Raw genomic sequence first — 27853 nt, forward strand, 5'->3', positions numbered from 1 at the left:
TTGATATACATATTTTAGAAATCATGAGTTTATATCAGTATGTACCTCTTTATTCCATGTCCACAGGGTTCTTTGTACCCCATTTTTTATTTTTATGTCCCTTCTTATTATGTGGTACGTTTACTCATTTGCCTAATCCTCTAATACATCTAAAATAATTTCCGAATTGATTTTTTCATTTCACTACAATAAACAAACTGAAAATGAGTGGAGCATTTGTCTGTAATTCTTCTCCACCTCCCAGACAGAGAGTAAATAGTTAAAATTTAAATTGCTTGCATTAGCCCTCCATACCCCTTCTCCACCCCACTGTTTTTTTTTTTTTTTTTTTGAGACAGTCTTGCTCTGTTGCTCAGGCTGGAGTGCAGTGGTGTCATCTTGGCTCACTGCAACCTCTGCCTTCTGGGTTCAAGCGATTATTCTGCCTCAGCCTCCTGAGTAGCTGTGACTACAGGTGTGTGCCACCACACCCAGCTAATTTGTATATCTTTAATAGAGCTAGGGTCTCACCAACCCAGGCTGGTCTCCAACTCCTGATGTCAGGCAATATGCCTGCCTCTGCCTCCCAAGGTGCTGGGATTACAGGACTGAGCCACCACGCCCGACTTCCACCCCACTTTTACTTCCTACCTTACTTTCTGTATAATCTAGTTAAGGTATTCATTTGAAACAAAATTAAGTTTATTTACTTGTTTGCTTATGCTGCCTCTCATTCTGATTTCTATTTTTGTGATGTATAACATGCTTTCAAAAGTCAGAATTATACAAAAGGCATACATTGCTTTTGTATCTCTTCCATGCCATTTTTCTTCAGTTTTCTTAGGTAACAGACGTAAACGTTTTCTGTCTTATCCTTCCTGTTTCTTTTTTTTGATGATATCTGTATGTTTTATTTATTTTTTATACAAAAGATAGCATACTGTATATACTCTTTTGCACTTTGCTTTTTCCCTTACTTAACTGATATCTCCTGGAAATAATGCCCTATCATGCCAAAGAGATCTTTCCCATTCATTTTAATTGTAGTAACATTTACAGAACATAAAATATATCTTTTTTTTTAAAGACAGAGTTTGGCTCTTGTCTCTCAGTCTGGAGTACAGTGGTACAATCTTGGCTCACTGCAACCGCTGCCTCCTGGGTTCAAGGAATTCTCCTGCCTCAGCCTCCCAAGTATCTGGTATTACAGGTGCCCAACACCATGCCCGTATAATTTTTGTATTTTTTTAGTAGAGACGGTTTTTTACCATGTTGGCCAGGCTGGTTTCAAACTCCTGACCTCAGGTGATCCACCTGCCTTGGCCTCCCAAAGTGTGTGGGTTACAGGTATAAGCCATTGCGCCCAGCCAGAGGACCAAATTTGATTAGATTATAGATAGCCAGTTCCAGAGCTATTTGTAAAAAAGATGTTCCTTTTTTCTTGGTTTACTTTGGTAACTTGATTAATTGACCATATTTGCCAAAGTCTCAGGCCTCTATTCAGTGCCATCCTTATGCCCATATATGTTGTCTGATTACAGGACTGTATTTATTTATTTATTTGAGACAGAGTCTCGCTCTGTCACTCAGGCCGAAGTGCAGTGGCGCACTGTCAGCTCACTGCAATCTCCGCTTCCCCGGTTCAAGTGATTCTCCTGCCCCGGCCTCCCGAGTATCTAGGATTACAGGTGCCCGCTACTATGCCCAGCTAATTTTTTTTTAAGTAGTGACGGGGTTTTGCCATGTTGTCCAGGTTGGTCTCAAACTCCTGGCTCAGGTGATCACCCTCCTTTACCTCCCAAAGTTCTGGGATTATAGGCATGAGCCACTGCGCCTGACTGACTTGAACTTTTAATGTCTCTTTTATTTGTTCTTTGATCCTGAAACTAGGAAGCAAATACAATACCCTCTCTACCAGATTTTACTTGGAATACTTATGAATTTGGATGAAGTCATCTCTTGTCCAGGTTCCCTAAATTTACTGAGTCATTGGCTGCCACTAGGTGACCTTCCATCTGTGAAGCTAGTTCCTGTAAACCAAGAACAGGTACCAGGCCCATAGGCATTGACTTCTTGTATAATATACAATCTTTGTTTTCTTTTAAAAATTTTTTTTAATTTATAAGATGTTTATTGAATTTTTTTTGTGGAAGTGAGGCATCACTATATTGCCTAGGCTGGTCTTGAACTCCTGGGCTCAAATAATCCCTCTGCGTTGGTTTCCCGAAGTGTTGGTGCTGGGATTACAGGTACGAGCCACTGTGTCCTGCCCTACTGTCTTTGTTATATTGCTGGACTTGTCAAACCATTATATTATAATTGTGTGACATTATATCATTATATCCTTCTTAATGATAACACATAGTATATGACCTTGATTGTACAATGATTTGTCCAGTCATTCTGGTAAATTTTATTTACCTTTGTCCTGATGGAATTTGATTAAGCATATGCAAATAACGTTATTAACATGAAAAATAGACTCAATTTTTACTTTATTTTGAGGCAGGGTCTTACTCTCTTGACCTACCTGGAGTGCAGTGGTATGATCGTGTGGCTCATTGCAATCTTGAATTCCTGGGCTCAAGCAGTCCTGCCTCAGCCTCCTGAGTAGCTAGGACTACAGGCATGCGCCACCACACTCAAATGCCATTTAAAAATTTTCCTACAAAAACATAACATATTAAATTGTGAGCTAGAGGTAGATGAAGAAGAAAGGAAAAGGGCTTCCTCCTATAGCCATCAGAAAACAGAGTATTAAAAAATAACACCAGCCTGGGCAATATAGTGAGACCCCATCTCTACAAAAATAAAAAATAAAAACATTAACTGGGCATGGTGGCACATGCCTGTGGTCCCAGCTGCTGGGGAAGCTGAGGTGGGAGGATCGCTTGACCCTGGGAGGCTGATGCCTCAGTGAACCGTGATTGCACCATCGCACTCCATCCTGGGCAAGAGACCAAGACCCTGCCTCAAAACAAAACAAAAAACGGCTGGGTATGGTGGCTCACGCCTGTAATCCCAGCACTTTGGGAGGCTGAGGCAGGTGGATCACCTGAGGTCAGGAGTTCAAGACCAGCCTGACCAACATGGTGAAATCCCTCTCTACTAAAAACATAAAAATTAGCCGGGGATGGTGGCGGGTGCCTGTAATCCCAGCTACTCGGGAGGCTGAGGCACAAGAATCACTTGAACCCGGGAGGCAGAGGCTGCAGTGAGTTGAGATCTCACCATTGCACTCCAGCCTGGGATATAGAGTAAGATTGTGGCTCAAGACAAAAAACAAAAAATCAAAAGAAAAAAACCATAGTCTGAAACAAATCACTGGTTAAATTTCTCTCTCTAGTTCATTTAGTCCTGTGCAGTTAATTCTGTTTTTCTTAGTCTTATTCTGTAGTCACTTTTAAGTTGTCTGCTTAGATGTATAAGATACCCAGACATTTTGTCCTTTGGTATAGTTTTAAAACTTAAAAATGTTAGCTCAGTAATTCATTATCCAGAGTGTTTAATAAATTATTGGTATTTAAAGGTACTTTGTATAGTCTTTTCCATGAGAATCTTCGACTGTCCTTTGAAGACAAATTATAGCATATGCGTCCTCAAGGGAAGACAGAGAGTAGCAGAAGCCGTCACCCATTTGACAGTAAGACATTTCTGGTACTCTTCCTTCATCTTTATAGATGTGCATTTTCATCTGATGCCCCTTTCCCTTTGGCCTGAAGGATATAATTTCATTTCCAGAATTGTTTGTCACTAATTGTCTCAACTTTTATTTATCTGAAAATGTCTCTGTTTCACTCTATTTTTGAAGGTGTGGTTCACTGGATAGAAAATTCTGGGTTGATGATTTTTTTATTTCAGCAGTTTAAAGATATTGTTCTGTTGTGTTGTAACCACCCCCCGCCCCTTTTTTTGAAGAGGTGATTTTTAATCTTGTTCTCAGTATGTGTGGTCTTTTTTTCTTGTGGATGCTTTTAAGATTTTCTTTTTATGTTTGGTTTAAAATAGTTTGACTATGTATTTAGGTCTAGTTTTCTTTGTATTTATCCTGCATGGTATTCTTTGAGCTTCTTGGATTTGTAAATTTGTGTTTTCATCAAATATGGAAAGTTTTGGCCATTCTTCAAGTACTTTTTCTGCTTCAATTTAATTCTCCTTCCTCTGGGACTCCAATCATACTTGTTAGACCATTTGACTTTCTTTTTTTTTTGAGGTGGAGTTTCGTTCTTGTTCCCCGGGCTGGAGTGCAATGGTGCTCTCTCAGCTCACTGCAACCTCTGTCTCATGGGTTCAAGTGATTCTCCTGCCTCAGCCTCCTGAGTAGCCGGGATTAGAGGTGCTTGCCACCACACCTGGTTAATTTTTTTTTGTATTTTTAGTAGAGATGGGGTTTCGCCATGTTGGCCAGGCTGGTCTTGAACCGCTGACCTCAGGTGATCCCCCTGCCTCAGCCTCCCAAAGTGCTCGGATTACAAGTGTGAGCCACCATGCCCAGCCGACCATTTGATATTTTTATAAGTCCTTAAGGTTCTACCCATTTTTATTCAGTCTTTTTTCTTTCTCTTCTTCAAATTGGATAATTCTTTTGATATCCCTTCAAGTTCAGTGACTTTCTCTGCCAACTCAATTTCTAAGCACTGTTCAGCAATGAAATACTTTTACCTCTTGTTTCATTTCTACAGCCCTGTGTTGGGGTTGATAGAGGCTTCAGAAAATGTAACAGGTTTATTAAAGTTATATACCTAGTTTGTGGCAAAACTGAAATTAGAACCTAACTCGATTATTTACAAACTACAGACCATTTTCTTTCCATAATTCAGTGAACTTTATATTCTAATAAGTTGCTGTCATTTGAAATGTTCATACTGTTACTGGTGTGAGTGGTGGTCCTGGTAGGGGATGCTACTTAATTAACAACATTGTCAAATTGCAGAAAATTGAAGTTCTTCTCATTTAAAAAATGGTTTTCAGTTGAAGATTTTAAGTATCCTGAAGTCAGTAATACCTTGAACTAACTTTTTAGATGACATTCCTCCAGCAGTGAAAGTATGTCTGTGGTTACTCAACAGAAAAATTTAATTCTAATGACAGACTGTTTTTTTGAGACAGAGTTTTGCTCTTGTTGCCCAGGCTGGGGTGCAATGGTGTGATCTCCTCTCACTACAACCTCTGCCTCCCAGGTTCAAGCGATTTTCCTGCCTCAGCCTCCCAAGTAGCTGGGTTTACAGGCGCCTGCCACCACGTCCCTGCTAATTTTTTGTGTTTTGTAGAGATGGGGTTTTACCATGTTGGCCAGGCTGGTTTTGACCTCCTGACCTCAGGTGATCCACCCGCCTTGGCCTCTCAAAGTGCTGGGACTACAGGCATGAGTCACTGCACCCGGCCACCACAGACGTTTTAAAATCAAGACTTTGGAATCCCAGACTGTGGTATCATTCATTGTCTTGGAAATTAACTCTTTGGAGTACCTCCTCTTGAGTTGATGGATTTAACTTCATGAAAAATTTTAAAACCAGTTTTTGTGTCATGTTAGTTAAAATAAGAACATTACAAAGTTTGGTGAAGGAATGAAAGCATTACTAAGCCAGGATAATTATCAAGTGCCTTTATATAAACATTTTCCTAAAATTCTAATTTCTAAAGTTCTGTTATAACCTTATTAGAGAATTAGTATGGAAAAAGAATTACTGGCATAAGAATGACATTGTTAGTTGTAATAACTGTATTTATATTTCTCCTTCAGTTTATTTTGAAATTAAATTTCTAAAGTTTAAAGGTAAACATTTTGATTATAAATTCTGCAATTATAAATTCTGCATTCATGCCTTCTAATTAAAATATGAACCAAATTCATAGAAATCTTATAAAGCAATAATTGCTTAAAAACCGAACAACTTAAGTGAATTGTTTTTAGGTTTGTATTGTCTTATGTATAAAAATCAACATTTGTTAATTTTGCCTTGGATATAATACCTCTCATATTTAAAGCCAGAAAACACATGTTGCCAGATGGGAACTAGAAAGAGTAGTAGTCTTATCTTGGCATCATTTCCCTCATAATGACCAGTTCACTTGTTTTACACATAATCTCAGGTTCTTTCTAGCTTTAGTTTTCTACGTTTGATGTATTAGATTCTACATTACAGAACCTTTTAGTTATCTGCTAACTGCTACTACACCACTCAAGATGCATGATAACCAGATTAGAAGATGAAAGTCTTGGCTGGGCTCAGTGGCTCATGCCTGTAATCCTAGCACTTTGGGAAGCCTAGGTGGGCAGATCACTTGAAGTCAGGAGTTCGAAACCAGCTTGGCTAACATGGTGAGACCCCGTCTCTACTAAAAATACAAAAAAATTAGCCTGGAGTGTTGGAAGGCACCTGTAATCCCAGCTACTCAGGAGGCTGACGCAGGAGAATCTCTTGAACCTGGGAGGCGGAGTTTGCAGTGAGTGGAGATTGCGTCACTGCACTCCAAGCTGGGCAACAGAGGGAGACTCTTGTCTCAAAAAAAAAAAAAAAAAAAAAAAAAAAAAGTCTTTATAACATGACGATATTGCTGGGCACGGTGGCTCACGCCTGTAATCCCAGCACTTTGGAAGGCTGAGGCGGGCGGAACACCTGACTTTTTTTTGGAGACAGAGTTTTGCTGTTGTCGCCCAGTCTGGAGTGCAGTGGTGCAATCTCAGCTCACTGCAACCTCTGCCTTCCGAGTTCAAGCAATTCTCCTGCCTCAGCTTCCTGAGTAGCTGGGATTACAGGCTCCTGCCACCACACCTAGGTAATTTTTGTATTTTTAGTAGATTCAGGATTTTGCCATGCTGGCCAGGCTGGTCTTGATGTCCTTACCTCAGGCAATCCGCCTGCCTCAGCCTCCCAAAGTGATGGGATTACAGGCGTGAGCCACCACACCCGGCCTTTAAACTGACTTATTTTAGGCCAGGTGCGGTGACTCACGCCTGTAATCCCAGCACTTTGGGAGGCCCGAGACGGGCGGATCACGAGGTCAGGAGATCGAGACCATCCTGGTTAACACGGTGAAGCCCCGTCTCTACTAAAATAAAATAAAAAAAAATTAGCCAGGCTTGGTGGCGGGCTCCTGTAGTCCCAGCTACTCGGAGGCTGAGGCAGGAGAAGGGCGTGAACCCGGGAGGCAGAGCTTGCAGTGAGCCGAGATCGCGCCCTGCACTCCAGCCTGGGAGACAGAGTGAGACTCCACCTCAAAAAAAAAAAAAAAAAAAAAAAACTGACTTATTTTAATTTTAATTTTATTTTAAGACCGTGTCTCACTGTGTTGCCCTAGTTGGAGTGCAGTGGCGCCATCTCGGCTCACAGCAACCTCCGCCTGCCAGGTTTGATTCTCCTGCTTCAACTTCCCGAGTAGCTGGGACTACAGGCGCCGTACCACCATGCCCAGCTAATTTTTTATTTTTAGTAGAGACAGTGTTTCACCATGTTGGCCAGGCTGGTCTCAAACTCCTGACCTCAGGTGATCTGCCTGCCTCGGCCTCCCAAAGTGTGCTGGGGTTACAGGAGTGAGCCACCACGCCTGGCCTTAAAATGATTTTTTAAAGGAGGTGTCTATAGGGATAGGTCAAGAATCTACAGTCCTTGGCTGGCGATTACTTGCAAAGGACCATGATTTATAACTTTAAAAATTTTTTAGACTGGTGGGAGCTTCCAGTTGATGTGGCTGGAAAACAGTGATTTATTTTTGGCAAGTCCAGTAAGGCCAGTTCTATCCAAACTGTTAGAATAGCTGTAAGTGATGTGGCTTTACTGAGATTCCATGAAAAAAGTAAAATATTTGATGCCATGACATAAGGCTTTTTTTTTTTTTTTAATTTTTTGGTGGAACTGGTTAAAAACTTGGCTCTGAAGTTAGAATGACTTGGATTTAATTTCTAGCTCCACGACTTACTAGATGTATGACTTTGGGTTGAGTTTTTACCTTTCTATTTCTCAGTGTTTTCCAGTGAATTAGGGATAATGTTGAACTGTACTTTCATCTACTCACTGTTCTGCATTTCATAGGGCTGTAAGGAGGATTAAATGGGAGTAATAAGTGGAATTCATTTATCACAATACCTCTTTCAGATGTTAGATCAAGTATTTGTTCACATAGTGATTTTTTACTTTAGACACTAAAATTCCACATTATTTTATATAAATAAAGAGTATATATTATTTGAATTATGAAGTATACTTTGAAGGCTACTCTTGAACCCACTACTTGAACTGGAGAACGGGACGGTCAGTTCGTTCAGTGTACCTGCTCCCTGAATCTTTCTCCCTGAAGTCATCCTACTTCTATCCTTGAAGTCACAGCTGTCTTTGAGTTAATAATTAACTTTATTTAAAAAACTTTGAGGCTGGGCGTGGTGGCTCAAGCCTGTAATCCCAGCACTTTGGGAGGCCGAGACGGGTGGATCACGAGGTCAGGAGATCGAGACCATCCTGGCTAACATGGTGAAACCCCATCTCTACTGAAAAATACAAAAAACTAGCCGGGTGAGGTGGCGGGCGCCTGTAGTCCCAGTTACTAGAGAGGCTGTTGCAGGAGAATGGCGTAAACACGGGGGGCGGAGCTTGCAGTGAGCTGAGATCCGGCCACTGCACTCCAGCCTGGGTGACAGAGCGAGACTCCATCTCAAAAAAAAAAACTTTGAAAAAGTCTCATTTGGATGTGTCTTTGAACAATGTTTAGTTTTTTTTTTTGTTTTTTTAGCTTTACAAAAATACAATGGATGTAATGTGGTGGCTTTATAAATTGTAAGATCCAGCCATGTTGTGTATAATTCCTTTTTACCACCACTGTATTGTATTATTTCGCGTGGCTTCATTAGAATTCATTTTTCAAATCTGCAATTGATAAACATTAGATTTTCATCTAGCTTTTGAAGTATGAACAGCATTGCAATGATCATTTTTTGTACCTTGTTTAAAATATTTTTATTGCTGTAAAGTTTTAAAACCTTGATTTTAACTGCTAATATATTTACTTTCAGTGTAGTGGTACTACTTTAGAAAAAGTAAATTTTCTTTCCTTTTTTAAATTTTTGACAGGGTCTCACACTGTCACCCAGGTTGAACTGCAGTGGCATGATCTTGGCTTACCGCAGTCTCTGCCGCCTAGGCTCAAGCGATCCTCCCACTTCAGCCTCTCAAGTAGTTGGGACTACAGGCGCTTGCCACCACACTTGGCTAATTAATATTTTTATATTTTTGGTAGAGATGGGGATTTCGCCATGTTGCCCGGGGTGATCTTGAACTGAGCTCAAGCAATCCACCTGCCTCGGCCTCCTCAAGTGCTGGGATTACAGGTGTGAGGCACCATGCTAAGCCAAAAGTAAATTTTCTTAGTGAAATGTTTTATACGTTGTTTCTTGTTTTATTAGCTAAGTTATTTCATACCACTTTTTATTTATCATAGGATTAGCAATAAGCACTGTAATTTTCCTTAAGTACTTGATTTCAAAAAAACTTTATTAAAGCGTAATATACATACAAAACATTTACCAACCTTACATTTACAATTTAATAAGTTTTGACAAATGTAACCATCACCACAGTCATGATATAAAACATTTCTACCACTCTCTAAAGTTCTTTGTGCCTCTGTGCAATCAGTCATCTCCACTGGTCCCTAGCAACCAGAAGAAACCTCCAGCTGGTCTGCTTTATGTCATTACTGTTTTACCTTTTCTAAAATTTCATATGAATAGTATTTCCTTTTTGTGTGTGTTACACCTTTTATAATTGTCCCACCATTCTTGGATATTCTTTTCTTTTTCATTTTCTGTTTCTTTTTCAATTTTGGGAGTTTGTATTGATCTTAAGGCTCACTGTTCTCCCATTCCTATGTTTGGTCTGCTGATGAGCCCATCAAAGGCATTTTGCGTTTCTGTTAGTGTTTTTGATTCTAACCTGTCCTTTTTTTTTTTTGACGTAGAGTCTTGCTCTGTCGCCTAGGCTAAAGTGTAGTGGTGTGATCTCGGCTCACTGCAGGCTCCGCTTCCCTGGTTCACGCCGTTCTCCTGCCTCAGCCTCCCGAGTAGCTGGGATTACGGTACTCGCCACCATGCCCAGCTACTTTCTGTGTTTTTAGTAGAGACGAGGTCTCTCCCTGTTGCCCAGGCTGGTCTTGAACTCCTCATCTCAGGTGATCCACCCGCCTTGGCCTCCCAAAGTGCTGGGATTACAGGCATGAGCCACTGCGCCTGGCCTAACCTTCCCTTTTGATTCCTCCTTAGAGTTTTCATTTCTCTGCTTACGTTACCCATCTCTTCTTGCATGTTGTCTGCTTTCACCATTAGAGCCCATTAATATATTAATCATAGTTAAGATTCCATGATTGGTTTTTAGATTTTTAGAATAAATGTTTTTAAAGAACCTGGCTTTGGCTGGGCGCAGTAGCTCATGCCTGTAATCCCAGCACTTTGGGAGGCTGAAGTAGGCGGATCACGAGGTCAGGAGATCGAGACCATCCTGGCTAACACAGTGAAACCCCATCTTCACTAAAAAATACAAAAAAATTAGCCGGGCGTGGTGGCAGGCGCCTGTAGTCCCAGCTACTCGGGAGACTGAGGCAAGAGAATGGCATGAACCTGGGAGGTAGAGCTTGCAGTGAGCCAAGATCGTGCCACTGTACTCCAGCCTGGGCAACAGAGCGAGACTCCATCTCAAAAAAAAAAAAAAAAGAGAACCTGACTAGAGAACTTTGGAAGCATCATTGGCATATATTATCAAGCCTGTTTTTATTTTATTTTATTTTGAGATGGAGTTTCGCTCTGTCACCCAGGCTGGAGTGCAGTGGCATAATCTCGGTTCACTGCAACCTCCACCTCCTGAGTTCAAGTGATTCTCTTGCCTCAGCCTCCTGAGTAGCTGAGATTGCAGGTGCACGCCACCATGCCTGGTTAATTTTTGTATTTTTAGTAGAGACAGGTTTTCACCGTGTTGGCCAAGCTGGTCTCGAACCCCTGACCTCAAGTGATCCTCCCACCTTGGCCTCCCAAAGTGCTGGGATTACAAGCATGAGCCACCACACCTGGCTGAAACCTATTTTTATTATTAGTGTTCATGATTTCTCATTTAAGAATATGCATAATCACACAACTTATACACAAATATTCATAGCAAGAGTATTCGTAATAGCAGAACAACTACTTAAATTTCCATCAGCTGATAAGTGAATAAATAAAATGTGGTGTATCCATACAGTGAAGTATTAGCCAGAAATAAAAAGCAATGAAGTACAGTCATGTAGCATGTAACAGCGAATGTTTCAGTCAGTGAAGAATTAGGACCATGTATATGACAGTGGTTCCATAAGATTATAATACTGTATTTTTACTGTACCTTTTCTATATTTAGATATGCTTAGATACACAAATACCATTGTGTTACACTTGCCTGCAGTATTCAGTATATTAACATGCAGTATAGTTTTGTTGCCTAGGAGCTGTAGGCTATACTGTATAGCCTAGATTTAGGCTGTATTATCTAGGTTTGTTAAGGGACACTCTGTGATGTTTGCGTAATGATGAAATGGGCTAAAGACATATTTCTCCTAATGTATCCCTGTCATTAAGCTAGGCATGACTGAACTGATACGTGCTACAATGTGGATGTATTTGAAAACACTATGCTAAGTATAAGAAGCCAGTCACAAAGAACTAGATATTGTGTGATGCCATTTATATTAAATATCCTGAATAGGTAAATCCATAAAGACAAAAATACGTAAGTGTTTGCCAAGGGCAGGGGTGAATGGGTGGAAGGTTGGGTTATATGAGGTTGAGCGGGTGGGAATGGGAGCAGGGGGTAGTAACAGCTGAGGGAAGTTGAGGTTTTTTGGAATAATGAAAATGTTCTAAAATTGATTACAGTGAGAGTTACACAACTCTAAAATATACTAAAAGCCAGTCGTGCACTTTAAGCATATGATATGTGAATTATATCTCAGTAAAGCTATTAAAGAATCTAGCTGATGTACGCAAAACTGCTAAGAGCACTATGATGTCATAAAGAAATTTTACAGAAAAATATTGTTACTTTCCTCATGACACTGATCTCCAAAGGTTTCCTATCTCAAATGTTGTTAGATTTCAAAAATAACATGTTAATTGCACTCACTTCAATTTTTAAAGAACCTTATTCAGTCTTTTTGTAGAGGTCATCCTGTAATTATACAGTCAATTTGAATACCAGCAGCATATATTTTTCATTTGTCAAGAAAGTTTACATTGAAAAGATTGTATTCTTAAAAAGACCATACCCGATCCATCTCCACTTTCCTATTTGTCCACTAAACATTTGTGAGATACTTAGGGCTATCTTGCGCAGTGCCTCCAGAAATCAGTTTTTGCTCTCAAGTTTATAACTACAGTTTTAGAAAAATTCACCAAAAAATTCGTAATCTTGGTGGATCTGCTGTTTAGGACTAGTTAAGTGCAGTAGTTACAAGTAGAAAAGCTCCAGTTATTTTACTTGAGATGATCTGATGGCTAATTCTCTCACTTCCTTTGTATATATTTTTTAAACTTTTAAGAATGTCATCTTCTGTGGCAGGAAGACTGCTGACTAGTGATACGTATTTAAAATGTGGAGGTAACTTGTTTTTATGGTAGTATGTAGGAGATTATTAATGCATATATATATTATTTTATTTTATTTTTTATTTTATTTTTTATTTTCTTGAGATGGAATCTCACTCTATTGCCAGGCTGGAGTGCAATGGTGCGATCTTGGCTCACTGCAACCTCTGCCTCCTGGGTTCAGGTGATTCTCCTTCCTTAGCCTCCCGAGTAGTAGGGATTACCAGCGTGCACCACCACACCTGACTAATTTTTGTATTTTTAGTAGAGACAGAGTTTTACTGTGTTGGCCAGACTGGTCTCGAACTCCTGACCTCAGACAGTCTCCCAGCCTCAGCCTCCCAAACTGGTGGGATTACAGGCGTGAGCCACCGTGCCTGGCCACATTTATAATTTTAAAAGCTTAAATGTCTTTTTTTTTGGCAGGGGTGTGGGGGGAGGGTTGAGGAAGATGGAGTCTCAGTCTGTCACCCAGGCTCTAGTGCAGTGGTGTGATCTTGGCTCACTCCAGCCTCCGCCTCCCAAGCTCAGTCCTCCCACCGAAGCCACCCAAGTAGCTGGAACTACAGGTGTACACTACCACACCCAGCTAATTTTTTGTGTTTTTGGTGGAGATGGGGTTTTGCCATGTTGCCCAGTCTGGTTTCGAACTCCTAGGCTCAAGCTATCTGCCCTCCTTGGCCTCCCAAAGTGTTGGGATTATGGGAATGAGCCACTGTGCCCGGCCAAAAAAAAAAAAAAAAAAAGATAGAATTCAAAAATTCTATCTTGAATTTAGTGTTGCTCATATGACAACTTACTGTAAAAGGTAATTTATTTTGAGTATAGGTCTCATACTCTACAGGGGATGCTTTCAAAAGACAATTCCTATTGATGTATTTTATTATTAAAGTCAAAGAATGTCTTAGTCTGTTTTCTGGTGTTCTGTTCTAGTGTTCTGGTGTTCTGGGGTTAGAAACTAAGTAGTTTATAAAAGAAAGAGGTTTATTTAGCACACGATTCTGGAATCTGGGAGGTCTGAGATCTGGTCAGCTTCTGGTGAGGGCTTTGTGCCGTGTCGTAACACCACGGTGGAGAAGTGGAAGGGGAAGCAGATATGTGCAAAGTTACCAACAAGAGGGGATCTCACTTTATAACAACCCACTCTTTAGTCCAAACCTGTGGGAGCAAGAACTCAAGGGAGTGAGAAAGGCATTAATCTATCTTAATGACTTAATTGCCTCTTAAAGGCACCGCTTCCTAATACCACAACATCAGGGACCAAGCCTCAACATGAGTTTTGTGGAGATAAACTGTATTCAAACCATAGCAAAGACCAAAGGTTACAGCGGTTTACTTTCTGCTAAGCTTTCATATATAGACATGAAAATTGTTAGATTGGTAATAATATAGCTTTATAGTACTTAATTTGTAACTTAGTTAAGAAATAGAATTGGCCTAAATATCAGCTCAGTAATCTAATAAAAGGTGAACTGGTGTACAAATAGTCCAGTTTGTATCACTGTTATAAATAACCCTATCTCTCATGTGCCAAACTTTTAGAGTAATTGCCTTCTTACGATTTTGTCTGTTTCCAAAAACTTCTAATTAGAGTGTGCTTTTGAATCTGTGTAATGTTTAACATATAAAGCCTGCATTATTTAGAAGTTGATATTGAAAACCTTTAAACTTCTGACCTCAAATAGAATTTGCTTATGTATAACCATTACATGCAGCTGGTAGGTTCAAAATTGCCTTTTCTGGGTCTCTGCTCTGTGAAAAACAGTATGTATTGGACATGAGTACATGACAGCTGACATTTATCAAGGATAACAGGGGGAGCCATATTCATTTTCACATTTTAAAGCAACTTTGAAAGCTTTGCATGTGCACACATGCTCAACATATGTTCCTAAGCTTTAAATATATTTTCCATCATGTATTGCTTGTCATTAATATAAAAAACTAAGTGTAAATCTTTAGTGAACTCAATATATTAAACTTACATGAATACACAAGCACTTGGAAGATCAGCAGTGTAGGCTACTTAATTCATTTACATGGAATTTATCTTTTATAGTTTCTGTGCTATTACAAATAATGTAACACATTCCAGATAGCCCTTTTGTTATATAATGTTGTTTGATTTGGCCCTTCTTTAATTTCATTACCATAAAATTTTGTCCTATTGTAGAAAACTAAATTGTAGAAATTAACTTTTTTTCTAAGCCAACTATTGGTATATTGCTGTTCTCTTTTGCAAAGCTATTTATAGGGCTGTTTTACTGGAGGGTGACATAAATAGAATTGGAATGGCATAATTGTTAGTCTGGGTTCTTAGCCTTTAAAAATTTTCTTTAAATTGTGATAATTCAAAAAGAATTGTAGAAAAAAACTGTAAAGCTCATAATGTTGCCAACTTGTTAATTAAAATAACACCTTTTGTGGTTGGTATCGGTTTCAGATACTGTGACCATTTGATATATTGATATGCAGATCACGTTGACTTGCTGCAAGGTAATAGGAGACATGCTTTGACTTCAGAAGATAAATTGGCCATGCACAGCTGTAATCCTACTATCTTTTCATTTCCAGACATGATTCAGTAGTTTAAGGCTTTGATTCCTAAGCGCTGAGAAGAAAGTTGAAATTTATTTTTGTGTATGAGAATTTTTACTTAGGTTTTTGATAAGTCTAGTTTGTGGTGTGAAGGTACCATCTAAACTGTTGGTGTTTCCATAAATAGCTCTCTCTTAATTTTATTTGAAATATGAGAAGCCTGAGTTTCTTTCCATTTTCCTTTTGGTGGTTGGAAAGGAAGCCATCTTATTAAGAGTGATGAATAGTGAAGGGACTTTTTTAAGGCTAAATTGCCAGTGTCTTCACATAAAAAAAAATTGCAGAGCGATCAGTTAAGAGCGTTAACATGATTTTTTGAGGAAGGAAGTAATCCTTAGTGACTGGTAACCAAAATGCCTTTCCTAATAAGAGTTACGTTTCTACAAATTCTTTTGACAAAGAAATGTATGATATCAGAGAGATTTTTAGAAAACATTTTAAGTGCCTGACATAAGAACAATTCAAGACCACTACCAAAACTTTATTTGAAGATCTTAGCATGAGGCATCTCTTGAATTCTCTCGTAGGCACCAAGATTTAGACAATTTGCTTAATTTTTTCAGCTAATGGGAGAGTTCCCTGACCCCCCTCACAGGACGTGCGACAGGGCTGTGGGTCATCTGTTCCATGCTCTCAAACCCCTTTTGGGAGGAGGAGCATGCATGTGGGCAGGTGCAGAATCTGGGGCGAGTGCCTCTGGGCTCTGTCCTCATGGGAGTGTCCAGGGGTGGGAGTCTGCAACTCCTGAAGCCGAAGTGAGCATGTGTTACAGTATGCTCTTTTAGCTTTGCTGACCTGGATGGCTTAAGTGTTAAACAGCTCAGAGCTTTCTTGGTATTCTGGTCCTTGTCCAGCATCCAGGAAGAATCAGGTCACACACAGACTTGAGAATGGTGAATGTGGGGATTTTATTGAGTGATGGAGCTGGCTGTCAGTGGAATGGATGAGGAACTGGAAAGGGGATGAAGTGGGAAAATGATCTTCCCCCGGAATTCGGCCATCCAGTGGCCCATCTCCTCTCTGACCGTCCTCAGCCGAACTCCTCTTGGTGTTCAGATGTTCCTTCTCTTCTCTCTTTCTCTGCTGCGTCATTCTGTGGTTCTGCTCTTCAGTTTGTCTCCTTGTGGAGCCGGGGGCTTGGGGTTTATATAGGGGTGTGGTGGGTCAAAAGGCAACTTTTAGGCATGAAAACAGGAATGCTTGTTCTCATTTAGGGGTCATGGGTTTTCAGATTTGAGTGGGGCCTTTGCTGGGGAACCGCCCCCTTCTACCCAGTATTTCCCTGTCTCCTGTCCGTATCAGTAATACAGGAATTAGGAAACACGAATATCTTTTATTGTAAACTAGGTTGTAGGCCTAGTTACTTTGTAGTTAAGAGGCCAAATTCCATTTTTCTTAATAACCTTGATTCTGTCTGTAAATCATACGGTTCTTGAGGGAGCCATTTTTTGAGAGCCTACCATTTGCTAGACATCACTGAGGTTTTGTTTTACCTATGGTTTTTAATCCTTTCAACAACTTTGTAAAGGTGGTGGATGTCCATTTTAGAGAAGGTGAAATTGAGGTTCAGAGATGTAAATTTGGTAAGATCATGCTGGGCTCAAATCAGCTGTCAAGTCTGTATTCTTTTTCCTTCTTTACTTCACGATGCTTCATTTGAGTTGGATCCGTCGTTTTCTTGTTCACTGATGATGTGTGTTTGTGTGTCCAGTCTAGGAATTAACCTTGTCTATTGATTCTTGGTTTCAGACAAGTATCCCATGTCTGTCTAGAGTTTGGCCATGGATAATTGACTATCTTTTCAAATTATTTATAAGTTCTTTTAACATCCATTCTTCTGTTTCTTTTTATCATTTTTAATGGCTTTCAATTATTATTATAAAAATAGAGATGGGGGCTTGCTATGTTGCCCAGGCTGGTCTCAAACTCCTGGACTCAAGTGAGCCTCCCGTCTCAGCTTTCCGAAGTGCTGGCATTGTAGGCTTGAGCCACTGTGCCTGGCCAATTCTTTATCTCATTAAGGATCGTAAACATTTATTTTAAACTAATTTCAAGATTTTTATTGAGCATTGAATTCATCTTTTGATATTGATGAATTTCTTGACTATCTTCCTTAGTTCAGTTATTTTTTATTTTTATTTTATTTATTTTTTTGAGATGGAGTCTTGCTCTGTCACTCAGGCTAGAGTGCAGTGGCGAGATCTCTGCTCACTGCAACCTCCACCTCCCTGGTTCAAGCGATTCTCCTGCCTCAGCCTCCTGAGTAGCTGGGAGTACAGGAGCGTGCCACCACGCCCGGCTAATCTTTGTATTTTTAGTAGAGATGGAGTTTCACCATGTTGACTAGGATGGTCTTGATCTCTTGACCTCGTGATTCACCTGCCTTGGCCTCCCAAAGTGCTGGGATTACAGGTGTGAGCCACTGTGCCCAGCCCATTAGTTGTTTTTAAATACGCTTTAGAAATTTAGTCTATGGTTTATATGCTGAGTGGGAAATTAATTCTTTTTTTCCTTTATTTTGGTGTTCTTCTTTGCATGTCACCTATACCTCTGTTTTTGTTGCCTTCATACATTTCCACCATACTTTCAGTCTAGATCTAGGATTCTAATTCTGAGGTATTATTCCAATGTCAGCGATGTGCATTACTTAGGTTTTGTTTGTGTGTGTGTGTGTATGAGACATATATATATATATATATATATATATATATATGTATATATATATATTTCTTTTTATTTAGAGAACCTTTTATTTCCTCTACAACTGCCTGTGGCAGTTTGAAATAATAACTTTAGCTATTGATAATACCTTTTTTCACCTTCCTTTCATGAGTTTTTTGTTTGGTTTCTACCTATGAGATTTTTTTTTTTTTTGAGATGGAGTCTCGCTCTGTGGCCCAGGCTGGAGTGCAGTGGCTGGATCTCAGCTCACTGCAAGCTCCGCCTCCGGGGTTCACGCCATTCTCCTGCCTCAGCCTCCCAAGTAGCTGGGACTACAGGCGCCCACCACCTCGACCGGCTAGTTTTTTGTATTTTTTAGTAGAGACGGGGTTTCACCGTGTTAGCCAGGATGGTCTCAATCTCCTGACCTCGTGATCCACCCGTCTCGGCCTCCCAAAGTGCTGGGATTACAGGTTTGAGCCACCGCGCCCAGCTCTACCTATGAGATTTTTTCGTTTTACCTGTGAGCCTTGCTTTTGGTTTTCTTATCTTGTGCATAATTTGATTTCCTGACTGCCTTTGCTTGTTTTTTGTCTTGGAGCTCAGTTGGATTCATGGAGTTATTAATTTATTGCTTTATGTTTCCCCTCTGTCATGGTCCACAAATATATTTGTCATGTTTGAGCATAACTGTGTCTTTTGAAGTTAATACAGAATTTGTGTTTTATCTGTCATTATTATATTTGGAGCAGTGGGATAAGGTGTTGTTGATTGATAGCAGCATTTCTCTGTTATCCTGTCAGGAAATCTTCATGTTCTTTTGATCTCACAACATGGCTTGTTTATATAGACCTGCAGATAGTAGATACTAAAGCATCTGTTTACTTACTTACTTATCTCCTTACTTGCTTTATTTACTTACCACCACACCTGACTAATTTTTTTGTATTTTGTAGAGACAGGGTCCTGCCACATTGCCTAAGCTGGTCTTGAACTTCTGGCAAGTGACCCTCCTACCTTAGCCTCCTAAAGTATTGGGAGTTAACAGGCATGAGCCACCGCTCCTGGCCCTAAAACATTTATTATATGAACGTGGAGTATCTTGGAGAAGCCAGACCCAGTTTCAGACTCTCAGCCCCAACCTTAATCTAATATAGTGGCTCTCAATGTGTGGTGCGTGGACCCCTGGTAGTCTCTGACAACCTTTTAAGGGGTCTACATGGTTAGGGCTGTTCTCATAATAACGCTAATGTGTTATTTGCTATTTTCATCCTGTTGGTGTTTGCACTGATGGTGGAAACGCGGTGATACATAAAATTGCTCACACCTTACCGTGAATTAAGGCAGTGGCACCAGACTCTGCTCTTAGGTAGACATTGCATTCTTCACTGCCATGGACTCATAAAGAAAAAAAAATCAGTTTTCCACTGAGGATCTGAGGATTGTCCATGATGAAGCAGCAACACTACACCTGGCCCTCATTCACTTTTTTCCTTAAGTACCTTTCACTGTACCTTTAAGTACTGTTGTTTTAATGTTCTGTGTGATGAGAATGGAAAATGTGCACAAAGACTTCTGCCCACCAAAGTATGATGGCTGTCTCCAGGAACAGCACTTGCGCAGTTGTTTGCATTGTGAACTGAAGTATCCACTTTTTTCATGGAACACCATTTTTACTTGAATGACTGACAAACTATGGCTATTGAGTCTTGGTTATTTGGAGACTGTCGTGAAATTGAGTGAGGTGAACCTATCACTACAGGGAAAACATCTGACTGTATTGGTTGACAGTGATAACATTTGAGCTTCAAGTGAAATTATAAGTAAGTAAACTTCAATCTGCCACCCTGAGCATGACAGCATTTTATTACTTTCCTGATGAGATGGGTGATGACATTGATGAATATGGGTTAAAAAAGTTGTGTAATGAAATGTACCAGCATTTGGAAGATCTACTTTAACTCAGTGAACCAGTATTACCTAAATGACCCAGTGTTTGATTATACAGTGATGCATGGGTTAAAGATCTGTTCAGAGTGCAAGTTAGATCCAGTGCATTTTAATGAGACAGCATGAAAGTTAATTTATATGGTTTCAGATTCTACTTTGCAACTGTAGGAGACTAGAATATGCCACCCTAAAATATGCCTGTTTGGTGTAAGCATTATTTTGAGAAGCAGACACAGGAGAAGTTCTGAAAACAGAGTAGAAGTTACTCTTTTGTAAGGGAAAATTTATATCTATAAAGGAAATCTCCTTGTAAGGGTGTCTTCCTCATTACCAGGAAAAGGATGACTCAATCACTAGAAACTTATTAATGGAGAAGGCATAGACTTAAATCTGTATAACAAGCCTTGCTGTTGTTTACCATGCTTTTCTTGGTCTTGGTCACCTCTCCATAACCATTGCTCCCCAGCCCCTGTGCCCTTCTTTATTTGTTTCAGCTGAAGTCTGAATTCTAAGCCACCTCTTAGAAATGAAAAGATTTTACTTATTTCTCTGGGTATCTCTCATGGATACGTGAGGTATATTTATTATATTTCTGATTTTCTCTTGTTATTTTGTCTTTTGTTAAGGAGTCTGACCCAACTAGGAACTCAGATAGGGTAGAGGAAAAATGATTTTTTTCTCTCCTACAAAACTCACCTTTAAGAAATTACCACTTGTTTTAGTTAATATCAAGAAATAATATTCATACTTACTTATAAAAGGCTATTAAAATAGTCCTTCCTTTTACAAGTACATGTCTTTGTGAGGCCAGATTTTCTTTATATACTTAAATTGAGATAACATTATGCCAGATTGAATGCAAAAGTAAATAACTGTTTTCTAGTAAGTCAGGTTATTATTTGCAAATATGTAAACAGTGTAATTCTTCTCATTGTTTCAGAAATTTTTTTTTTTTTTTTGCAAAAGTTGTTACTTACGTTAATATATGATGGGCTTTAAAAAGTGAATGAGGGCCAGGTGTGGCTCATGCCTGTAACCCCAGCACTTTGGGAGGCCAGGCAGGTATATCACCTGAGGGTCAGGAGTTTGAGACTAGCCTGGCCAACATGGTGAAACCCCGTCTCTACTAAAAATACAAAAATTAGCTGGGCGTGGTGGCAGGCAACTGTAATCCCAACTACTTGGGAGACTGGGGCAGGAGAATCGCTTGAACTGGGGAGGTGGAGGTTGCAGTGAGCCAAGACTGCGGCATTGCACTCAAAACTCCATCTCAAAAAACAAAACAAAACAAACAAACAAAGTGAATGAGTCTGGCATGGTGGCTCATCCCTATAATTCCAACACTTTGGGAGGTCAAGGTGGAGCCTTGGAGTTAGAGACCAGCCTGGGAAACATAGCAAGACCTTGTCTCTACTAAAAATAAAAAAAAAATCAGCTGGGCATGGTGGCACATGCCTGTGGTTCCAGCTACTCGGGAGGCTGAGGTGGGAGGATCACTTCAGCCCAGCAGGTCGAAGCTACAGTGAGCCGTGATCACACCACTGCACTCCAGCCTGGGTGAGAGTTGAGACCCTGTCTTCACACACACAAAAAAAGTGAATGTTTCAAATGTTTCTAAGTTTTAATTTCTAATATTAGTGAATACTGACATAACCCATATAGCAGAAGTTATTACAGGTTTCCAGTTTTTAGGAGGTAAAGGAATCCTGAGATCAAAAGGCTTGAAATCTAGTGAATTTGGTTGGAACTCTAGAAGCAATTGACTTAAACCTTTCACCTTGTTGTATTTGGTGTCTTGTAGCACACCCAGTTCCTGCTACAACTGCCTCTATTCTGTGCTGCTTAAATACAAAGGAGGTCTGAGCTAACCAATCTGAAGTTTGGCCAATTTCAGGGGCATTTAGTTGTTAACCTGAATATACTTCTTTTATTAGTAAGAAACATATCTACTATAGAGATTTAGGACTTTGAACAGCTGTATAACATTATAGGATATGTCTGGTACTCAGTTGTTTCTGTTTCTGAGTTACAGATCGGCCATTAATTTTAAATAAAGACGTTTTGTAGCATATAGTACAATTTCTGATGATCTACTTACTAGTTTGTTAATTCCTGACACTGAGTCATCAGCTCCTTGAAGGCAAAAATACCTGTTTTGATCAACAATTCATCCACACCAAGCACTTAGCATAGGGGATACTATTTCTTTTTTCTATGTGGATGACACCCAATATGTTGAACAATGACCACTCTTAAGATACTTGGTGAAGTAGGTTTTGGTTTTAACCAGTTTAGGTGTATGGATGCTTTTACAGAAGTTCATAATAAAATTTTCTTGCCTCAAATATTCTCTAACAGTAATGAGGTGCCCCCAGCTTCATTTACTAGACATGAATAGGCAGGTTTTGTGAAGTACAGAAAAAAAGCTCTTTAAAGTTATGGATCATGTCACGGGGTCAGGAGTTTGAGACCGTCCTGGCCAACATGGTGAAACCCCATCTCTACTAAAATACAAAAAATTAGCCAGGCATGGTGGTGCACACCTGTAGTCCTAGCTACTCAGGAGGCTGAGGCAGGGGAATTCCTTGAACCCAGGAGGCAGAGATTACAGTGAGCTGAGATTGCGCCACCACTGTACTCCATCCTGGGTGATGGAGCGAGACTCCATCTCAAAAAAAAAAAAAAAAAAAAAAAGTTGTGGATCATGAAACTAACATTTGAATAGCAACAAAGAAAAAACAAAAATTGAATGATGTACTTCTCCTCCTGTTTTCAGTATTTTATATTTTTGCTTACTGCAGATTTCTTCTCTGAAGCAATCTTGACCTAATGGTGTAAATGTTTAGCTCCACGTAAGACTGTAGCTATTTTTTGGAGAGGAGTGGAGAGGGTCAAGGGTTTTATTGAGTTTCAGTTTTGATACCTTTTAACCTTTTGACCCACCCTCCAGAAAGCAAATAATGTTGAAAGCTTTTTTTATTTTTTAACTTTTTGATATATATTTTCTTATTCATTATTTGTATTGTTGTCATCAGATGAATAATGGCTTTAGAGATTTACTTGAAAAGACAAATTCTGTTTTCAGACACGTAACTTCTAGGGATATGGAAACTATTATTATTGTTACTGTTTTGAGATAGGGTCTTGCTCTGTCCCCCAGGCTAGAGTGTAGTGATCATGGCTCACTGCAGACTTGACCTTCTGGGCTCAAGTGATCCTCCCACCTGAGCTTCCTGAATAGCTGGGACCACAGGCACATGCTGCCCAGCTAATTTTGGTGTTTTTGCAGAGACAGAATCTCACTGTGTTGCCCAGGCTGGTCTCAAACTGCTGGGCTCAAGCAATCCTCTTGCCCCAGCCTCCCAAATTGCTGGGATTACAGGTGTGAGCTACTGAAACTGGCCTGGAAACATTTTTAAAAAAGGATTATTTTGAATGTAAAGTTATTTAATAATTGTTGAAGAGTAACAAGCTGTGAGGTCAGGAAAGAAAGAACTGAGCCACAGACTAAGCAGCAGTACAGATGATGACCTATTCAGGAAGTCTTGTGAGTCAGACTTGCCATGTTGTGTTGCTAGAGTTGCAGATCTGCTCCAACCTCTTTGCTTTTATAAGAAGGACATCTCTCTCTCTGTTCTACCTTCAATATCTTTTCTTTGAAAAATTAACCCAAAAGTCTTTTATTAGCTTTATATTTATTTCTACAATGGTAATTTTTGTAGTATCAGTGTTGCAGGTGAGCAAACTCATTGTATCCTCTATTTTTGATATTGCTGGACAGGGCTAACTTTAGTACTATAGGGAGAAGTGTGTTATTTTGCTTTTTACTCTACAGGCACTCTGGTTAGGAGTATTTATCTGTCTTGCTTTTGACCATGGTTACCATTCCCCCTCTTCATTGTTTACTTAGTGTACCATGGTACACTTTATGTACCATCCTTGCTGCTCTCAGCTGTTTGGTTACCAGGTGGCTAATGTTGTCACCTCTAAAGCTTTAACATTTATTTCTCAATACTGTCTTTTCCTCTGTGAGGTAGATGGAAAGAATAGATTAGAAGAGCATGGGGCACATGCTGTGATCATCTCTCCTTTACATCTTTATTGCTTATTAATTTAATTTATATCAGATTTCATTTCTGCTCTGTGCACATACCCGTTCTCCCTCCCCACCACTCTATCTAGTTCTTTCTCACTTACCTTAGCATGACTAAAATCTTTGATTTTTATTTCTCTCTTTCTTCCTCTGCTGTTTATGTTTTCATTATATGCCACAGGGACAAACGTAGGTATAAATACTACTTTTGATGTAGAGATATTTATGTCTGTCGAAGGAAAATTAAACTACAAACCCCAGAGGTAAAAAGTGGTACACAATACTGGGGTTTTAAAAATCTCCTCCTTGGCCGGGCGTGGTGGCTCATGCCTGTAATCCCAGGACTTTGGGAGGCTGGGGTGGGTGGGTCACCTGAGGTCGGAAGTTCGAGACCAACCTGGCCAACGTGGCGAAACCCCGTCTCTACTAATAATACAAAAATGAGGTGAGTATACTGGTGGCTGCCTATAATCCCAGCTACTTGGGAGTCTGAGGCAGGAGAATCGCTTGAATCTGGGAGGCGGAGATTTTAGTGAGCCAAGATTGCGCCACTGCATTCCAGCCTGGGCGACAGAGTGAGACTCCATCTCAGAAACAAAACAAAACAAAAAAGCCCCACTCCATCTGCCCCTCAAGACCAGGGTCTCACTCCCTTTGCCCAGGCTGGAGTGCAGTGGTACGATCCTTGGCTCACTGAAACCTCTGCCTTCTGGGCTCAAGTGATACCCCCACCTCAGCCTCCTGAGTAGCTGGGACTACAGGTGTGCTTCACCATGCTCGGCTAAGTGTTTGTATTTTTTGTAGAGACGGGGTTTTGCCATGTTGCCCAGGCTGGTCTTGAAGTCCCGGGTTCAAGCTGCCCTTCCATCTTGGCTTCCTAAAGTGTTGGGATTACAAGTGTGAGCCACCACACCCAGCCAAATTACCTCTTTTTAACTCTGTAAAAGGAGAACCTTCTGTGTCTTTTAAGAAGATGTGGAGTTACTCAAAAGTATAACTGATGGGAAGGCAGAAGAGAACTGGAGTTGGAAAAGAGAAGAGGAATGGTGGTAGTGAAAAAAAAGAGTTTGTAATAAAATAGAGTTACATACAAGTTTATACAATGGTTTAGAGCTTACAAGGTAGGAAGCAGAGACAGAAATAGTGTAATATATAAAATGTTATAGTAAAAGTATGGAAAATGCTTAGGATGAAGAAGGGAAAACTTTGTCTAAAATTGGGACAGTTGGGGATGGTTTTACCAGAGGTGACAAATTAATCTTGAAGGGCAAGAATATTCTAGATGGAAAAGTGGTGTGGGAAAGATTAAAAAAAAAAAAAAAATTAGTGACTTAAGGTTAAAATAAAGGAAATGTTTCAGTTACCTTTATTAAAAATTTTTAGTATAAAAATCATTTTGGTGGTTGCTGGTGGTGATTGATGAGGAAGAAGTATGTCTGGTAACAGGTTGATTAAACTGAAGCCAAATTCAAGTTTATGAAGCTCAGACTTAAGTCTGTTCTTGTATATGAGATAGGTTCAGTGTATTAAATTGTAGAAGTCAGTGTAACCTTTAAAACAAGAGTCACCCAGCTAGTTAGTATGCTGTCAGGAGAGGGTAATTTGATTTAGGTTTAGATGGAATTGGCTTCCTTAACTCCCTCTGCACAGTGTATATCTGTGAACTTCAAGTCTGTTGCTCATGTAGAGGTTGAGAAGTCTCTTGGCAGCAAGCTTCCAGTTGCAACTAACACCTGAGTTGGCTAATTGGTATGCCCAGTTCTGGCAGTCTACTCTCTGGGGAGTTTATGTTTGAATTCAACGTCATCAGGTTTAAACTGGAACATAAATATGCAAGAAGGAAGAGAGAATGGAACCTTGTGCACAAAATAATTTACATTCAGATGCTTTTCTGTTCAATTTATGTATTAAAAATTGGATGTTTTAGGGCCGGGCGTGGTGGCTCAAGCCTGTAATCCCAGCACTTTGGGAGGCCGAGACGGGCGGATCACAAGGTCAGGAGATCGAGACCATCCTGGCTAACACGGTGAAACCCCGTCTCTACTAAAAAATACAAAGAACTAGCCGGGCTAGGTGGCGGGCGCCTGTAGTCCCAGCTACTCGGGAGGCTGAGGCAGGAGAATGGCATGAACCCGAGAGGAGGAGCTTGCAGTGAGCTGAGATCCAGCCACTGCACTCCAGCCTGGGCGACAGAGAAAGCCCCCGTCTCAAAAAAAAAAAAAAAAAAATTGGATGTTTTACTTTATTGTTTCTTGCTAGCCCGTCACCCAATATGCTGACATTATAAAGGAAAGATAGTGGAGAAGAAATTACCAAGAACTGAGGTTGTACTGTTTCTTTGTATATATCTCCACCAAGGTAGTTCTTCTTGTAGATACCATGTTTATGTTTTGTTTCTAAAAACTGTAGGCTCCTAGCTTTGCTATTCATTGTGTTCATACGATTCCTTTTTTTTTTTTTTTTTTTTAACACTTATCAAATTTAATTGTTTTTCTCTTTCCCTGTTCTGTTAGCCTGAGAGTTCTAATAGTTGGTAGTGACATTTATCTCTGTTTTCTGGGCCTAAAATGATTCTGGGCATGCAAAATGTTTGAGCTGAAATGGAATTAATTTGGGGAAAAAAAAAAGGATTGTGTTATACTTTATCCTACAAAACAATAGCAAATTAGCCCCAAAACGAAAGGATATACAAAATTTCACTCTCTCTGACAGAGGATGAGGAAGCAAAAGAAAAATAAATAAGTAGGCCATGCGCAGTGGCTCACGCCTGTAATCCCAGCACTTAGGGAAGCTGAGGCCGGTGGATCATGAGGTCAGGAGTTCGAGACCAACCTTTCCAAGATGGTGAACCCCCATCTCTACTAAAAATATAAAAATTAGCTGGGTGCGGTGGTGGGCACCTGTAATCCCAGCTACTTGGGAGGCTGAGGCAGGAGAATCGCTTGAACCTGGGAGGCAGAGGTTTCAGTGAGCTCAGATTGTGCCACTGCCACTTGCTCTGTGCCTGGGCAACAGAGCAAGACTCTGTCTTTAAAAAAAAAAAAAAAAAAAAATTTTTTTTTTCTTTTATTTCCTCTCCTGCTTATCTCCTCAGAGCTCTTAACTTCCTTACCAGAACTGAAAGGAAACAAAGATAGGAGATACTAACTGGAAGAGTCATCCAATTGAGGAGGAAGCTTTTATAACAGTTGCGTGTTTATGAACTTGTCTCTTCCCTGCCTTCCCCTGTCCCTTACACACACATGTTATATTTGTCTTCAGTTCTTTCTCCCTGGTACCAGTTCTCTGGGAGCTCCTCTTATTTTATTAGTAAGGGTATGAATGACAGATTGAAAGAAGATTAAGAAACTTACTGATATTTGTAGGGTAGAGGAAAAAACCTTGTAAGATTAAGCCCTTGTGTTAGCTAGTGGTAGTTATTTTCTAAGTTGCCTAATTAGGAATTTGAGAATTTGGAATTTGAGTTTTGGGTAGAACTTTTATGTATGACCGTCTCATTCTTCCCAAGAACTTGTTTTTCTGATTGACTTGAGCAGTCTCTGCTTTGCATATTGCTTGAAGCAGTTTTTAATAAACCAGTTCAGATCCATAGCTGTTTGAAAAAATTTCCCTACGTTACTGTGATTCTCAAGAAATACACCAAACCTCTCTCTAATTAGTGTATTTAATCATACCTTGTATAAGTTAGGGAAACAAGCCTCACGGATAAACTAAATTGCTGCTGGGATAGTCAAGTAGCTTCACCATTTCATCATAGCAAAACAAAGAATAACAATACTTGACTGACCATTTTAGGGTATAGTGTGTACTTTTTGATCTCAAATTTTCCTTTTGCTATGTGAGCCATCGACCATCTCAAGTGGAAGTAAGGGTCATGGGTAATATTAGACCACCACGAAGGGCAGTTTAGTGACTTTGGAGGGTAATGGTTAGGTAAGGTGCTTGAGGGGAGCATTAGTATCTGCTAAGCTTGA

At 39.9% G+C, this 27853-nt stretch overlaps 1 protein-coding gene across 6 annotated transcripts in view; it reads left to right on the forward strand.

The window, feature by feature from the left end:
* The window catches only part of NCOA3 (nuclear receptor coactivator 3), a 146111-nt gene that overhangs the window by 79247 nt on the left and 39011 nt on the right, over positions 1 to 27853 (forward strand). The window contains exon 4 of one of the 6 annotated variants that reach the window (XM_026455295.1): positions 1870 to 2026. The exons of 4 other annotated variants lie outside the window; for them this stretch is intronic. The gene's annotated coding sequence lies outside the window, so the exon portion shown is untranslated. Of the gene's footprint in view, positions 1 to 1869; positions 2027 to 3577; positions 3623 to 27853 lie in introns of those variants that run through there. One more of the 6 variants, XM_023192490.2, reaches the window with a different exon arrangement.

Source organism: Piliocolobus tephrosceles, chromosome 20 (genome assembly GCF_002776525.5).
Source record: "Piliocolobus tephrosceles isolate RC106 chromosome 20, ASM277652v3, whole genome shotgun sequence".
In the NCBI taxonomy this organism is placed as follows: Eukaryota; Metazoa; Chordata; class Mammalia; order Primates; family Cercopithecidae; genus Piliocolobus; species Piliocolobus tephrosceles.